Source organism: Apium graveolens, chromosome 10 (assembly GCF_009905375.1).
Source record: "Apium graveolens cultivar Ventura chromosome 10, ASM990537v1, whole genome shotgun sequence".
Taxonomy (NCBI): Eukaryota; Viridiplantae; Streptophyta; class Magnoliopsida; order Apiales; family Apiaceae; genus Apium; species Apium graveolens.
Window position 1 is genome coordinate 191,278,246 of NC_133656.1, and position 15,546 is coordinate 191,293,791.

The window sequence follows — 15,546 nt, forward strand, 5'->3', positions numbered from 1 at the left end:
GATAATTGATTTGAGATTAATTCCTTGTAATCAATACAGTTATTGTAACACCCTTCAAGTTATATATATTATATCAAAACCTGTACAGCTCAAAACTATGTTTTAAAAGCCCATATTTCAAACAAAATCATTGGCTCTATTTTATTAAAAATGCCCTATACCATATCGCTATTCTGAACCCCTAGACGTTTTACAAATTGACCTTTTTCGCGAAAAACGACTTTTCCGGACCCCTTCGGGTATCAAAAACCCCACAAAAATTATATTTTTATTTTTATATGATCATGAAATTATCATATATCATTTTTCTTTGTATTTTTGTAATTTTCACAATTTTTGGGAATTTTTAGTATTTATTTAGTATTTATTGGATATTTAAAAATTCAATATTAATACCCAAAAATTATAAAATTTGGGGCCAAATATTTTTATTAGGAGTGTAATTAGACCCTTATTTTACTTAGGGGTATTATTTTCATAAATATAAAAACCTGATTTATTAGTAATTAAATCAGTTAATTATACTTAAAAATCAGAAAATAAAAAGAAAATCAGAAAAGGAATTAGGGTTAGGATTTTTGGTGAAGAACAGGGCAGCAGAATCAATCGTGAATTTGAAGGTGATTCCGGAGTCCAAATCGTTCATGTAAGTAGTCAAATTGAAGCTGGTGATTCGTAGTTTATGATTATGTCAACGTTTTTGTTGATTGATTTATTGATTTTTGATTTGTTATTTCGGGTTTAATCTTTGAATTCGGGTTTTGATTTCTGTTGATTGTTTGATGATTCTGTTAGCATAGTCGTGTAGATCGTCGTTTTTCCTGTCATTTGGTACCGGGTTTGTGATTGTTGGAGTTCGTTTCGAGCTCGCCGGAGTTTAGCTGCCGCCGCCGTTGTTTATCGCGTTTCCGGCCGTTGTGGTCGACGAAAACGAAGGAGAAAGGTTGGGGGACGTCGTGGTATTGCTGTGCTTCGAAACCACAGAAGAATCGAGCCTGGAATCAAGCGTTTCGTGCTCACCGGAATCAAACGCCGGCGTTGGGTTCTGGGTTTTTGGCCGGTGTTCTTCCCGACCCGTTTGGGTTGGGGACGACCCGGTTACAACCCGGTTTCGACCCGGGTTTGATCCTTGCAACCCAAAACCTGTTCCTGATTTTGTGTTTCTGATTAAATAAATGATTTATTTATATTTTAGTAATTAAAAATCAGTTTTAATAATTCTAATAATTAATTAAAAATTAGTTTTATATTCTGAAAAATAGTATTTATAATTTCTGAATTATTTTATTAAATTATAAATTCGAATTTATTTATTTAATTAATTATTTAATTATTTATCTAATTATTTATTAATTATCTAATTAATTAATAATTGGGTAAATAATTAATAATTAGGTAATTAATTAGTAAATAAGGATTAGAAATAATTAAGTGAGGTGATTAATAATCTAATAATTAGTTAATAGTGCGAATAATGATTCGATAATTAGAATTATTATTCGAGCGTTAGTTATTTGAATAATATTGTGATAATCATTCGTATCGTATAAATAGTTATCGGTAATTATCTGTTTAGCGAATCGTATGAGTTTCAATAATAATAGAATAGTTCGATAATTAGGCGAGAATCGCGAGTAGCTCGTAGTTATATGAGTGATTAATCGTTAAGTGATTTATAATTCAGGTAATTCGTAGTTATTCGATAAATAGCGTATCGGTTAATTAAGTTGATTGATTATTTGTAAATAATCGATCTGATCGAATAAGTAATAATAATTTGTAATAAATAATAATAATTCCTAATAATTAGGGATTAATTATTTTAAAATATAATAATAATTATTAATTAATTATTTAAAAATATAATTAAGGATTGTTTAATTATAATTAATTATTTATAATTAATTATTAATTAATGAAATCTTGTTTAATTTATAATAATTCAACCGTTAGTCCGATTTGAGTGAAACGAAGACCTCTAGACTCAGAAAATGAGATGAATCCAATAAAAATAGTTGTAAGTTATAATTTCTTCCGAAAAGAGAGTGGTTGGGTGATAATTGATAGTTCGTAGGTCCTAATAGGGGTATAATTGAACCGAATAAATCCCGAAAAATTATAATAAAATCAGATAAGACTAGTAATGCAGGTATAAGTCTAGAATTGATTCTAAAAATAATTATAAATCTAGAAATTGATTATGTGCTTTATGTGCTACGTGCTTTCCGTGATTATGTGAATAGATGTGTTGTATAAATGTATGTGTATATATGCGAGTCAGATAGAAACACATGGGTAGACTGATAAAGTTGCGTGATATCAATTCAAGATACACGTATATAGTAAGTTATCTAAACGCCTATCTTTCCATGATTTGTTCAGTGTTAGCAAGGCAAAGCAAGCTAGGGTCAGAAGGCGGTGAGTTAAACCAGGTTAAGTACGCGCAAGGCAAGTTTTTTCCCCTATTCTAAATTCAGAATAGTGATTTATATTTCTTTTCTATCGTATCAGTTCTCTTTGATAATCATTGTTCATATACACTGTTACCCATTTATTATTGCTTGTTTCCAATTTCATTTCAATTCTTGATTCACCCAATTTATTGAATTCCCTGTTCATATTTCAATTCCTTTACCCTTGTTATATATACTCTGGTATATCCTGGTGTTGGGATATATCAATAGCATTCCGATTGTTCCGGATGCTAAGCCTTGGACTGGATGGTTACTATACAGGCTGGGTTTTACCCAGACCATTATTTAATAGGCCATAGTTGCCTGAGTACTCCTTATGTTGGTTGGGTCTATGCAGTTGGGTATAAATCAGCACTATATTCTTACTGATCAGCAGGTTATAGTGCATATGTTGGTTCTTGTTTTCAGTCTTGTTCATTTGGTACTCGCCAGCATTGGCAAATTACTATCCTATACAGATTCAGATGGTTGTTCCAACCAGCAGCTTATTGGTTCACTTATTTCTCTTTCTTTATACTATATATTTTGTTGCAGGCTTGTTGAGCAATTTTGGCTCATCCCTTTTTATTGTTACTCCTATTGTTTTACAGTTAAGGTAGAGAATGAAACCCATCAGGACCCGCATAGTCAAGAAGCGAGTCAAGCAGCGGGACCCTCTTATACCAAGAGTGTTCCTTCCTATTCCCGAAGAGAGCTTTGAATTGCCAGATCAGGTGTAGCAGGATAATTAGTAATGTTGGGTTGAATAAAAGTCTTGTGTAATTGAATAAAAGTTGTGTAGTGAGATTGTAGATAGAATAAAGTTTTGTAACAAAGAGAGTTCTTGAGACAGGTTTTATTTAGTTGGGTTTGTAATAAAGTGTAGTATGTGGTTCTTGTTTTCAAACTCAGACCTTAAAAGATCCTGAGTAGTGATAATTCGGGGTAATTATTATATTTATATTCCGCTTGTGCAGGTTTAGTTGGTAATTGTTGTTAATAATGCCCCAAATCTATACCCCGGATTTGGAGGGTGTTATAGCCTGGGGTCGTATTTTTAGAATCTAGATTTTTATAATTAGACTTCTATTGGGATTCTGACGGAGCTGTTTCTTGTGGACTTCTATATAAGTAATCTTGAGAGACGTTTCACAACAAGCAACAAGTATCAATCAAGCAAGGAGCAAGGAGAGAAGATTAAGAAGACCGTTTTAGCACACCGCAATGAAGAAGAGGAAGCATACGCTATCTTGTGATTCTTTTATTCATTGTAATAGTGGATGCTAGTTTTCTTTACTTTGAACCTTAATACTCTTGTGACATACTCTGGCTTTTATAAGTATTTTTTATTAGTTTATATCGTTGTGTGATTATCATGTTTTCATATGAACCCATGGTGACGATGAGTTCTATCATGGGCTAATCGTGATCATGGGGTCGTAGCGGATTTACTATGGATTTCTTTAGTTAATTGTTTAATACCTTGGTATGTGATGATTGTATGATATCTAGCATAGGTTGTGCTTATTCGTCTTATGTGCGTCGCGAATATATAAGATAGTCTGTTAATCTCTTATGAAGCGACAGTAAATCTTGAGATTTAGAACTTGCCATACTAGCATAGGTTCATGTATTTTATGCATGATTAGTGGGTAACTCTAACCATTTTACTTGCCCTATGTAATCATAATGAATAACTTGCGCTTAAATCATTATGTTGTCAAATTCTGTAGACATATAGGGTCTCAACATAATTGATGCCTCTTCAACTTCTATCTTAATTTTGGATGCTTGGTAGAATGGTACTTGTGCAACAAAAGTTAGCTTTTATCAGTTTCGTGTTGTTCGATTAATATCATCACCGTTACATGCTAAGGGTAATAACAATAACTATTGAATAAAGTAGTAATGAAGTTATGATCTCATGTGTGTTTAATATTGTTAATTCAAGTGTTAATTTAAGTGTTTAATTCTCGTAGTTAATAGTAGTTAATAATTAGTTAATCAACCTTAAATGTTATTATCTTGACATTGAGAAGTAATCATACATTGGTGAGTAAGTGTTATTTAAATATAATTAGTCCGAGTCTCTATGGGAACGAACTAGAAATTATTCTATATTACTTGCGAACGCGTATACTTGCGTGAATTATTAGCACATGCTTTGTGCCTAACAAAACTTGAATTGAAATCAAAATACAAAGTAATGAAACACAAAGCTTTAAAACTTTCTGGTGGATTTGAACTTATCTACCAGAGATATATATTAGTATGAGAACTCTGTGATGCTTGAATAGCACATAGCTGCTTACAAGTGAACTTACAAACTCACAGACAGATTCTTAACAAATACAACTTTTTCTATCTCTCTGAAAAATAATGCTTACTTGGTTAGTTGTTCTACTTGCTACACTTGGTTTATATATTCACTACAAGAAACAGGTCAAAAGACATCGGTTACAAACCGATGTTAAAAGTTTTTAAAAGTAATTTCTTTGCATGTGTAGAGAAAGGTTCAGAGTTTTAGACATCAGTTTTGGACCGATGTCTAAGATACTTGTAGGCAACTGTTCTAGATAACTAATTGATGTCCTTTTCTTATTATCTTACATTTTAACTCATGATCACCATTTCAAAACCGTAATATATTGCAATTTATATCACTTTAAGCATGTGACACACAAGGAAAAAAAATATAAAGACAACATTTTTATTAAATTAAACGTTGTAAATTAGCACCTTTGACATCATTTTTTTGTGAGTGATGTTAATAACTCTCTTAGACATCGGTGTTTTAGGCATGCTCAATATATATCGTTGTTATTTATGAAAGATCACATCAGTTATGTCATAGTTACCTGATGTTAAATATGTCAAAAGACATCAGTTATTTTCTTAAAAACTGATGTATATTGAGAATTTAAACATGCCATTTTATTAATTAATCGTTGTCTTTTATCATTACCAACATCAGTTTTTTTTGTAAATTCTAAACGTGTTGTTAGGTAATTGGTATATGCACCTCCGTGTTTGTATAAATTAATATGAACCAAAAACAAACCAAAACAATGGCAATAATACCAAAAGGCAATCTTAATACCATGCAGAAGGCAATCTTTTAACATCCAGTTGCACAAATCCAAACACATAGAACCAAAACCAAACACCAGTTTTAACACCAACACCAAACTACTACATGCATATCCAGTACCTACCGATCTCCAAAGACTAACACCAAACTCCATCCTAACAGCGACCACAAACATACCAAAAGTACCAAAAGTAGTTTCCAGATCGATTAAGTACTAAGATGAAAATAAGAGCTAGTAATCCTAGATACATAGCTACTATATCTTGTCTTGGATATAAGCAAGTGTCTCGATACGAACCACATCCAGCTCCTCCATTTTGTAAGAATTCCGACTCTTGCTGGCCCACTGAAATTTATAACAAACCAGCTATAAACAATTAGGCCAAATCGACATAATTAAACTAAATCTAGTAACAACTATATTAGTCAAATTGCATCAAAACAGCAAATTGCATCAAAACAGCAAACTATATATTACTTAGTATTCTATGATCAGTCCACCCGTCGCAGCTCCACAAGGAATACCTTTTTTTTCTATTGCCTTTCTTGAAATTGACTGTTGTTGTTAGTGTTGTTGACGGGTTAAAACTTTGCACATTTCCAATATTACTCCTCTGACAATGCTCATTGCGGCTGCTACCGCTGCTATAATAAGATAACAATATATAATACTTTAATACTTAGTATTTAATACTAAAATTTACAACACCATCATGACTTCAATAATTTCGTACAACCTTTTTATTTCGGATAACAATAAAGGAAAATTTTTATTTTACCTGCACATCTGACCACTATTAGTACATCAATATTAGTAGTTACATGGAAACAAAAAGGTCGACGACATAGGCAATCAAAGCAGAATGTAGACATGATATTCTTAAGGATTTGGAAGAAATTACTTGTGTTACTTGCATATGTTATAGTGAACTTCAAGTTAAAATTTTATTTAAAACAAATTAAATTAAACACGAAAGAACTATATATACATTTAAATGGAAAAAATTGAATTTTTCAGCATTGAACAGGAAAGAACTATGTATACATACACATAAAGCATGGACACGATATATCCAGCTATTTTTAAATATTGTAATATGAAACTATAAGATTGCCTACTGCATTATTAAGGTCAAGTAAAATACAAAATATTTTACTTGACCTTTATAAAGTTGTAAAATCATATATGCACAGGTAGAACACTAGAATAATATTGGTATTTCCAGTAAATCTGACTGCAGGTTCAAGCACTAGGTGCTTCTTATTAGAGTCGTACACTTTTAGACCTAAAAATGGATCAGAACTCCTCTGTTGTTTAAAAAAGTTAAAAGAAACTTCAATATAATTCAATATTAGTTTGCTTCCTTTTATAAGAATTTAGGACTATATTTATTTTACAGAGTGATTTTCTTGGATCAAGATCTGTTACTTACCATAAATGGCAGGAGGAATAGTTCCAAATGTAAATTATGCCATCAACACTTCTGCCATCAACATGTAAATTACATTTATACAAGGTACAATGTAAAACTCCATGAAACAAATGCATGTAAAACAAAATAGGTAATGTGGGGTGTTGTACATAGCTTTCTGAATCATCTAAAATTATGCCAAACAGGATTACAAACACAGAGAGATCTGTGATATAGAATGATTTGATGGAATTTTCATAGACTTTGGATTATGACTAATAACAAGCTTCAGAAAGAGGGAGAGGAACGACGGTGGACATTATAGTTTGTGAGAACCGATAGCAGACACACAAAATGTGACAAGATTTACTAATGTCCAGTAAGTTTAAGATGTGACAGGATATACTAATTATACTAGATATCTTTTGTTATTTGTACCTGATTCTGCAAGCTTGTGGAGGCAGTCCAATGTTGTGGATGTATTCTAATTCAATCATCATTTATAAAAGCTATGACTGTTAAATCTTCTTGTACATGTACCACGTATGATGGTGGTAATTCTCTTATTACCCATAATACAAATGTCGATGGCACTAAGGAAACTGAGAAATTAATACAAGATAAACTCCTCGCATTTTTTTAAAATAATCTGTATCTCATAAATATGCAGCATTAAGAAATATAAGAGTAAATAAACTATGTAAAGAAAAGCCACACGGGAAAGATTGATAGCTTTACTGAGGTTTAGGATTCTATAATATAACTAAACATCTGGGCAACCTACCTAATATCTATCATTATGGAATTATAAATGATTTACATCATCACCAACTACTAATGAAAGCATGACATACTATTCTAGATGATTATGTTGCGCCAAGCGAAATAATCAATTAACTTACAGGGCAGTTGATCCAGGGATGTCTATCCATTCCAGTTGTAGTTCAACTTTCCCACATTCTACTTTTCATAATCTAAGAAACATGTTTTGGACAATCTTTCCATTTATCCAGACAATGGAGCTTTCTTCAGACAAGCAGTTGTCCCTGTTTTGTTTTACCATGGTAATTATAGTTACTTCAGGGGGATCTTTTAGTCGCATCCTTACAACTTCTACAAATGTTTTGATATCAAATTCTGCATCTCCCATTTTGTCGTCAACATAGAATGTATCCTTATCATGCACTACCTTCAATTATGTTCGAGATACCGGTGTTAAAAACAATTTACTAAATTCTTTAAACAATAATCCCTATCCCCAGTTGCTAATTTTTTTTAACATATTTGGATTTATTTCCCGCGCCTTTATGGACAACTAAACAATAAGAAGTTCAAGGTAATTTACAATTTTACATATAGCTATAACCATTACCAGATCCAACTTTAACTTAACTTGCTTATTCTCACAAATACACGGTATAATTATATTCAATTAGATTACTTACAATAAAAACTAGGGACCCATAAGTATATAAGATCAGATATACTTGAATTATCACTAGTTTAGCTATAACAAATGGATTTACTTCTACATCTAAATGCATATATATCACTAAGTTTTAGACTATTCCTTTTACTGAGATTTGATATCTCGTTCTCTCATCATCGAAAAAAATTTATTGACTAAATCTTATAAATTAGAATTATTTACGGGTTGTAGCAGGTTATGCTCTTTTCATATTTGAAATATTAAAGCCTATAGCTAATAATAGTTAAACATGTCATCTATGACATCTAGCTTGACTAGTGCGGAGACAATGCAAGTGAATACGAAACAAGGCTCCTCACTTAATTACTAGGCTATATTAGAATCTTACCTTCTCAATATTTTCTCGAAAGGCATACTTGCAGGAATGCTGCAAAATTTCACTTATATCATCGATCTCTGTCAGAAGTTGGTTCAAAATATAATAACACCATTAACATCTCCATGTAAACTATCATGCTGGATAGAGAGATAAAATGGTGAAGGTTTAGTAGAACATGCAAAAAATGAAGACTTCATTTATTGCTTTCCATGGATAAATCCAACCTACATAGTGCATTATTAAAGCAGTACCTGAGTTGCGATGGAATCTAGTTCATCAAAGAATAGTACAGGAGGAGGTTATTGTCGGGCATTGTCAAATATTTCTCGTGCCTTAGCCTCACTTTCTCCAAACCATATTGTTAGCAACTCAGGCCCTTTGACACTTATGAAATTGTCCTGACATTCATTAGTAAAAGCCTCGAGTAGAACATCTGCAAAAAATAATAGAAAAAACATAATATAGTAAAAAACATATCAAGATTTTGCAAGGTAAAACTTAAATTATCAAATCAAGTTAAACTCACCAACATGATAAATAATTAAATAAAAAATACCTGATTTGGACTATAAACAAACAAAAAACCCTAAATCATATGCAATTCAAAGCCCAATTTGAAAAATTACCCTTAGAAAAAACCGTAATTGAGAAACCCAAAAAAAGAAGACCCAAATATTGAACCAGAAGACCCGATTGTAATGAAGACCCAGATTAATTGTTTTTGGATAGATTGAGAACCCCAAATGTAAAACACCATGACCCGATTGTAGAATAAGAGACACAACTGTAGTGAAGCCCCAACTTGATCAATTGAGAAACCTGAATATAAAACCTAGACACACGATTATAGTGAACTCACAAACTGATTAAGAGATCTTGTTGCAAAAAGTGTGATGTAACCAAAAAGTGTGACTGTAGGCAAACCAAATATGAAAAAGTGGTTAATGGAAAGCAAACCTAGATTCTGAAGAGGGAGTATGAACAATATGCTCACAGTAATTGAGATAGTAATTAGGGTTTATAAGATTAGGGTAGAAAAATTAGGGTTTAAGTTTGAAGAGGGAGGGAGAGACAGTGACGGAGAGAGAGTTGAGAGTGAGAAAGAGTGGAGAGTGAGTGAGAGAGAGAGAGTGTTGAGAGTGGAGAGTAACGGTGGAGGGTGAAAGGGGGAAAGGGGGGAAGAATCGGGACTAAGGGAGGGGGAAATTAGAATTTTGTGAAGGGGGGAAACTGAATTTTGCTGAAATAAAAATGGGGGAAGATTATCTATGTAATAGCCGCGTTTTTTATTTTTTAATAAATAGAGATAAGACAACGGTTGCTAAGTAAACTGATGTACCCATTTTATTTATTTTTTAAAATAAAGATTAGACAACGCTTAAAATCAAAACCGATATCTAAATGGGCTTTAACATAGGTTAAAACTCGACCGATGTTAAAAGTACTATTAACATCGGTGGCTTTTCGAACCGCTATTAAATGGGTGATATCTTTTGCCCTGTTTCTTGTAGTGATTACCAAGTTACATGATAGTAAGAGAAGATAATAAGACAAACTATATCTAGTCTAACTCCATGCTGTTTCACTACTCTATTCCAGCATCTTTGAATATTTTCATACTTGCATGAAAATGGTAATGCTTCTTTGTTCTCAAAAAGCTGTAATTAGGCTGCCACATTCCATTTGCAAACACCCGATACATGTGACTGTGTTGTCACTGTCAACTGCTATTTTGAATATGATCATCCGTCGGGACTATGTTGGTCATCTGTCGGGAGCCTTGTTGATTATCCGTCGGTAGTCTTTGTAGATCATCCGTTGATAGCCTTTCTGTCACTTGACTCTATTTTATTTATACAGAATTACAAGACGTCTTATATTTACAATTAGCCAAACTATTCTGTATATCAATCTAGTAGTCAACATGATTTAAAAAAAGCGTACAGAATCTACTAGACTAAATATTGTTGTTTGTAGAAATGTGCTACAAGACTTATTATTACATAAGCTACACTCTCGATGGATGTTCAGTTGTCATCCGTTGGGACTAAAAAGATCATCCATCGGGACTATGATAAAACATCCGTCGAGAGCTACAAAAACACTAAGTTAAATATACTAAGGTATTTTATATAACTTATCATCAAGTTCACAACATATTTCTAACAATCTCCCCCAATTTATGTCTACTAGAATTGTAGCCATAAATTAAGAGAAACTTGATGATAACAAAATACTCTAAATGTACAGATTGAATAATAGTAGATGAAACTAGTAAGTGCTATAATTTATTGAAAATTGAACAAAGTAAAGTGTACAAAGAGTTCTCACAATCATTATTAAGATGCTCCTCTAGTCTGAGCAGGCGATTTCTATTTCCTTGATGGTCTTGATTTCTTCCCAAACTTCCTGTTGTTTTCTTCTATTTGACTTTGGAGTTTTCTGTGAAATTCAAGTTCTTCAGCATTTGATAGATCCAGGTTTTCTTGAATTTCCAATAGAGTCTCATTGCTAGAGATACTCAATTGATCATCCAATCTGAAGAATCTTCTTACACCTTTATCATCCATGAATTCCATCAGCCAGTGAGGCCTCAAAAGCACTCTATTTCCTGTGAAGGGAATTGATAGAGTTCTTGGGAATGCATCTGAGGCTTTGTTGCTCCTTAAATCTTCTATTTTTTTAGTATCATTATCTTAGCAGTCACATTGAACCCAAAATATTTCTTGAATGATGAGAAGATTTTTATCGAAACAGAATAGCTTTCTTGAAGAATCCTATGAAGAGGCCATATGATCTCTTTCCCACCCTTGTACTTGAACACTAGTCTTTCAGGGAGATTCCTGTGAGCATCAATTGCTCTCACTTATTCTAGTTCATCCATGTAGAGATTTATATCTAAAATTTTTTAATGTCACAAATGTTTAGAAGATCCCCCTTGTTAACAGTTGATTGAGCTTTGGTTAGGGTTTTGGATCTGAGACTCAATGGCTTGACCTTCTTGTTTGCTCTTGTCTTTGTCTTCTTTAGCTTGTTGAAGATTGGTAGATTGAGTTCAGAAATAGGCAGACTTTCCCAGTCTATAGGCTCATCCTTGGGAACTATTGGCTTATCATGAAAGTTCTTTATAAGATCCACCTTAAAGTCATCCTGCACTTCTGAAGGCTTGGATGTTTGAGTTGAGGTTGTAGACTGTTTGGGAATGTAATCTTCCATTTCCTCATCACCAAAGTCCAATTTTCTCTTGATTCTTTGTTTGTATCTTGGTTTCCTTGTCTGTTGAGGTTCCTTTAGCATCTGATCCTGAGCTTCAAAGTTTCACCACAGGTTGTTTTTCAGAGATTTCAGTTGCAGCTTTCACAGCTTGAAGCTTGGCTACTATAACAACTTGCTCTTTCTTCTATTTGAGCTTCTTAGCATCTAGAGCAGATTGCCTCTTGTAATATCCGGGACATGACGTGTAATTATTTTTATCAATAAATATTTTTTATGTGATTTTATGTGATTTTTGGTGAAATATTTGATGATTGTTGTGGTTATGTGGATGTTTATATGTGGTAAAGTCTAGGTATGTTAATTTTATTATGTCCAGAATAAAATATAGATAATTAAGGTATTTTTCTGGTAATTTTTGGAGTATTATATGATTTTATATTGATTTATCAATTTATTAATTATTTTCTGAATAATTATAAAATTATTTTATAAAGCCGGAAATCGTCCAACCTCAACCTTTTTTACGTTTTTATAACCCAAAACTCTTCCGAAAACTCCTTCATAACCTAATCTGGTAATTCCGGACATTTTCCATGTTTTGACTTTTTCGATTCGGATTACGGTTTGACCCGTGCGCGGCCCAGCGCAATATTTTTGATACACTAACCCTTTTCGATAATATTATTTTCGTACAAATCGTTTTATAAAAGCCCGGTTTTGATAATTATCCGAAATAGGATAATGCTTATCCAAAACAGGATAGTGCTTATCCAAAACAGGATAGTGTTTATCCAAAATGAACGTATTTATTGATCCAACACGATCCAGAATGTACTAATATTCCGTAAATATAAATAGCTCTTTTCTTATTTCATTTTATGCATAAAATCATAATCAGACAATACAAACCCCCTGAAAACTATTGTGTTCTTGAAAATCAATCGCACAACGAAGGCGTTATCGAACTCCGATTCGGGCGTACAATATATCAAAACGAAGCTCTCGAAAGCCTCTCTTTGAATCAATCATTTGTTTTTACTCAGAAATCAAGGTATTTTTCTGATTTAATTATCTTAATTCGAATTAATTATGGGTTAAATTATGAATTTTTGTTCTTGATGTTTTTGATATGATTTGATGGTATAATCGTGTAGATCTTTTCTTCCTGGTCAATTTGGTATATCATAAGTCAAAAATAGAGTTTAATAACATGCTTAAAATGATGTTTGATTCTCTGATTGAAGAACTAGGGTTTATGTTCTTGAATGTTTTTAATTCGAAATTAGGGGTTTTAATTTCATTGATTCTGGGTAAAATAGGTTACCACCACTGCATTCAGGACGTTCCCAGGAATCAAACCATAATTTTTATTTAATTTAAGGACTCGTAGTTTAGCAGATCGGAAAATGAGTTCAGCGGCGGCGGAAATTTTCCGTCGAGTTTTCCGGCTGATTCACAGTTTTTCTGGTGATTTAATTCGTATATTCACGTTCCTGGAAGCTTCTAGTTTATCCCCAGTTAATCTGCAGTGTTTCTGGGCGGTTTTGCAGTTGCCAGAAAAGCTTATGGACGGCGTCCATGGCTTCCGGCGAGCTTGGGGGAGATGACTGTAAAATTTGCAGTTTAGTCCCCCAAGTTTTGCAAACTTTGCATTATTCATACTTCTGTTTTAAAAACTTTCAAAAATCGAATTTCAGTTTTAAAAATAATCAAAAATCAGATTTCTGTTTTGGTTTTTTGAAAAAATTATATTTTTCTTTTTATAAAAATTTCAGAAATTGATTTTATTATTTTAAAACTTCAAAAATTTATTATTTCTTTTCTAAAAATCATTTTTTATTTACCAAATAAATCTTAATTATTTAATTAATTGATTTTAGTTAATAATTAAATATTTAATTAGTCAATTAATTAAAATATTAATTGATTAATTAATTTAATTAGTTATTAATTAATTTTAATTGATTACTTAATTGGATTTAATTATTTAAAATTGATTTAAAATTCCTGAAAAATAGTTTTGAGCTTTAAAATATTATTTTAAATTATTTTCAAAGCTCGATAATTATTATAAAATTATTTTAAAGTCAAATTCGAGTGTTCGAACCCTATTATTTAATTATAAAAGGATTCGGAGTCCAATTTTTATTCCGGAAAATGTCCAAAAATTCGTATTAAATACTTGGAAAATCATTTTGACCCCGAACCTTCTTTGAAAAATTATTTTGATCAAATATCTTACGTGCTATGTGCTATATGTGATCTGATTGCTGTATAATATGATTTTATGTGCATTGTTTGATTGTTTCTGCTGTAAATTTCAATCCATACGTCGAATATGGGTGAAACGAAGGGTAGATAGAAGCTTGTATACCACATATTTATCGTTGATATGAGATTGTTTATCAGACGAACCTTTATTCCTTGTATAACAGAAGACCATTCCTTGTAACCTTTACACCCTTGGTCTTCTACACTCTGATTCTTTTCCTGGATTCAAAGTCAATCTTCTTGTTTACCTTGTTATACCTTCCTGGTGTTGTGAATCACCTTATACTTCAAGATAAATATTGTTTATGATTCAGTTTATTTAATTACATTGTTTATCATGTTATTATTATAGAATTGGATTGTTTTTAAATATGGACCAGATTCGTGGTCGGACCAGATTCGTGGTCATAATAGGCCAATGCGTGCCTTGGATCCAGTATATAGAGCAAAGCTGGGAGCCTTGCTCGGGGTTAGTGCGTGACTGATCAGCAGCCTAACCTTACTTTTTAAAATAAAAGTGAATATCCAATTCTAATCATTGTTTATCAGGAAACTTAATTTCCTATATCATTTCAATTGATCATTATTTACTCTCAGTGCTGTCATAATGACTTGCTGAGCTAGTTAGCTGACTCTTGCGAATCTGTTTATGTTCTTTTCCAGTTAAGAAGGAAACTGGTAATGGCGAGGATGCTCAGTCGAGTGTGTCAACAAGGTTTTCAAGTTGAAAAGGAATAAGCTAGCGAAAGTTGTGTGACGTGGTGTGTGCTAAAATGTTTGTAATAAAGTTTGACTTCAGATGTAAGATAAATAAATTTGGGATTTGGTACGTTTGTAACAAATAAGATTGTGGCTTGTGGACATACTTTAAACTGTTGCGATCTTTGATCATGGTAAGTAGGGTCATTGCATATATTATTATATTCATAAACAGGTTTAAATATGGTGTTTGTGTGTGTGTGTTGTGGACCCCAAACTTCTAACCCAGGTTTGGAGGGCGTCACACCTCTTTTCTTGCTTGATTCTTTCTTTTTCCTCCTTTTTAGCCGCTTCAAACTAAGGGTGTCCAGCCACCACACAAATCTCTTTTCTAATATTCTTGTAGATTTTGGCAATTCTTTTCTTCTGTACTGAATCAGTTGGATCTTTGAAGAATGCAATGGACTTTGCCAACAACTTCTTTTTATCTGGTTTTGGAGTCTCAAACATGAGATCAAAGGGATTTGTTAGTCACTTAATATGAGCTAAAATGCACGCAAGTATACGTGTTTGCAAACCATTCAAATCCCAACTAT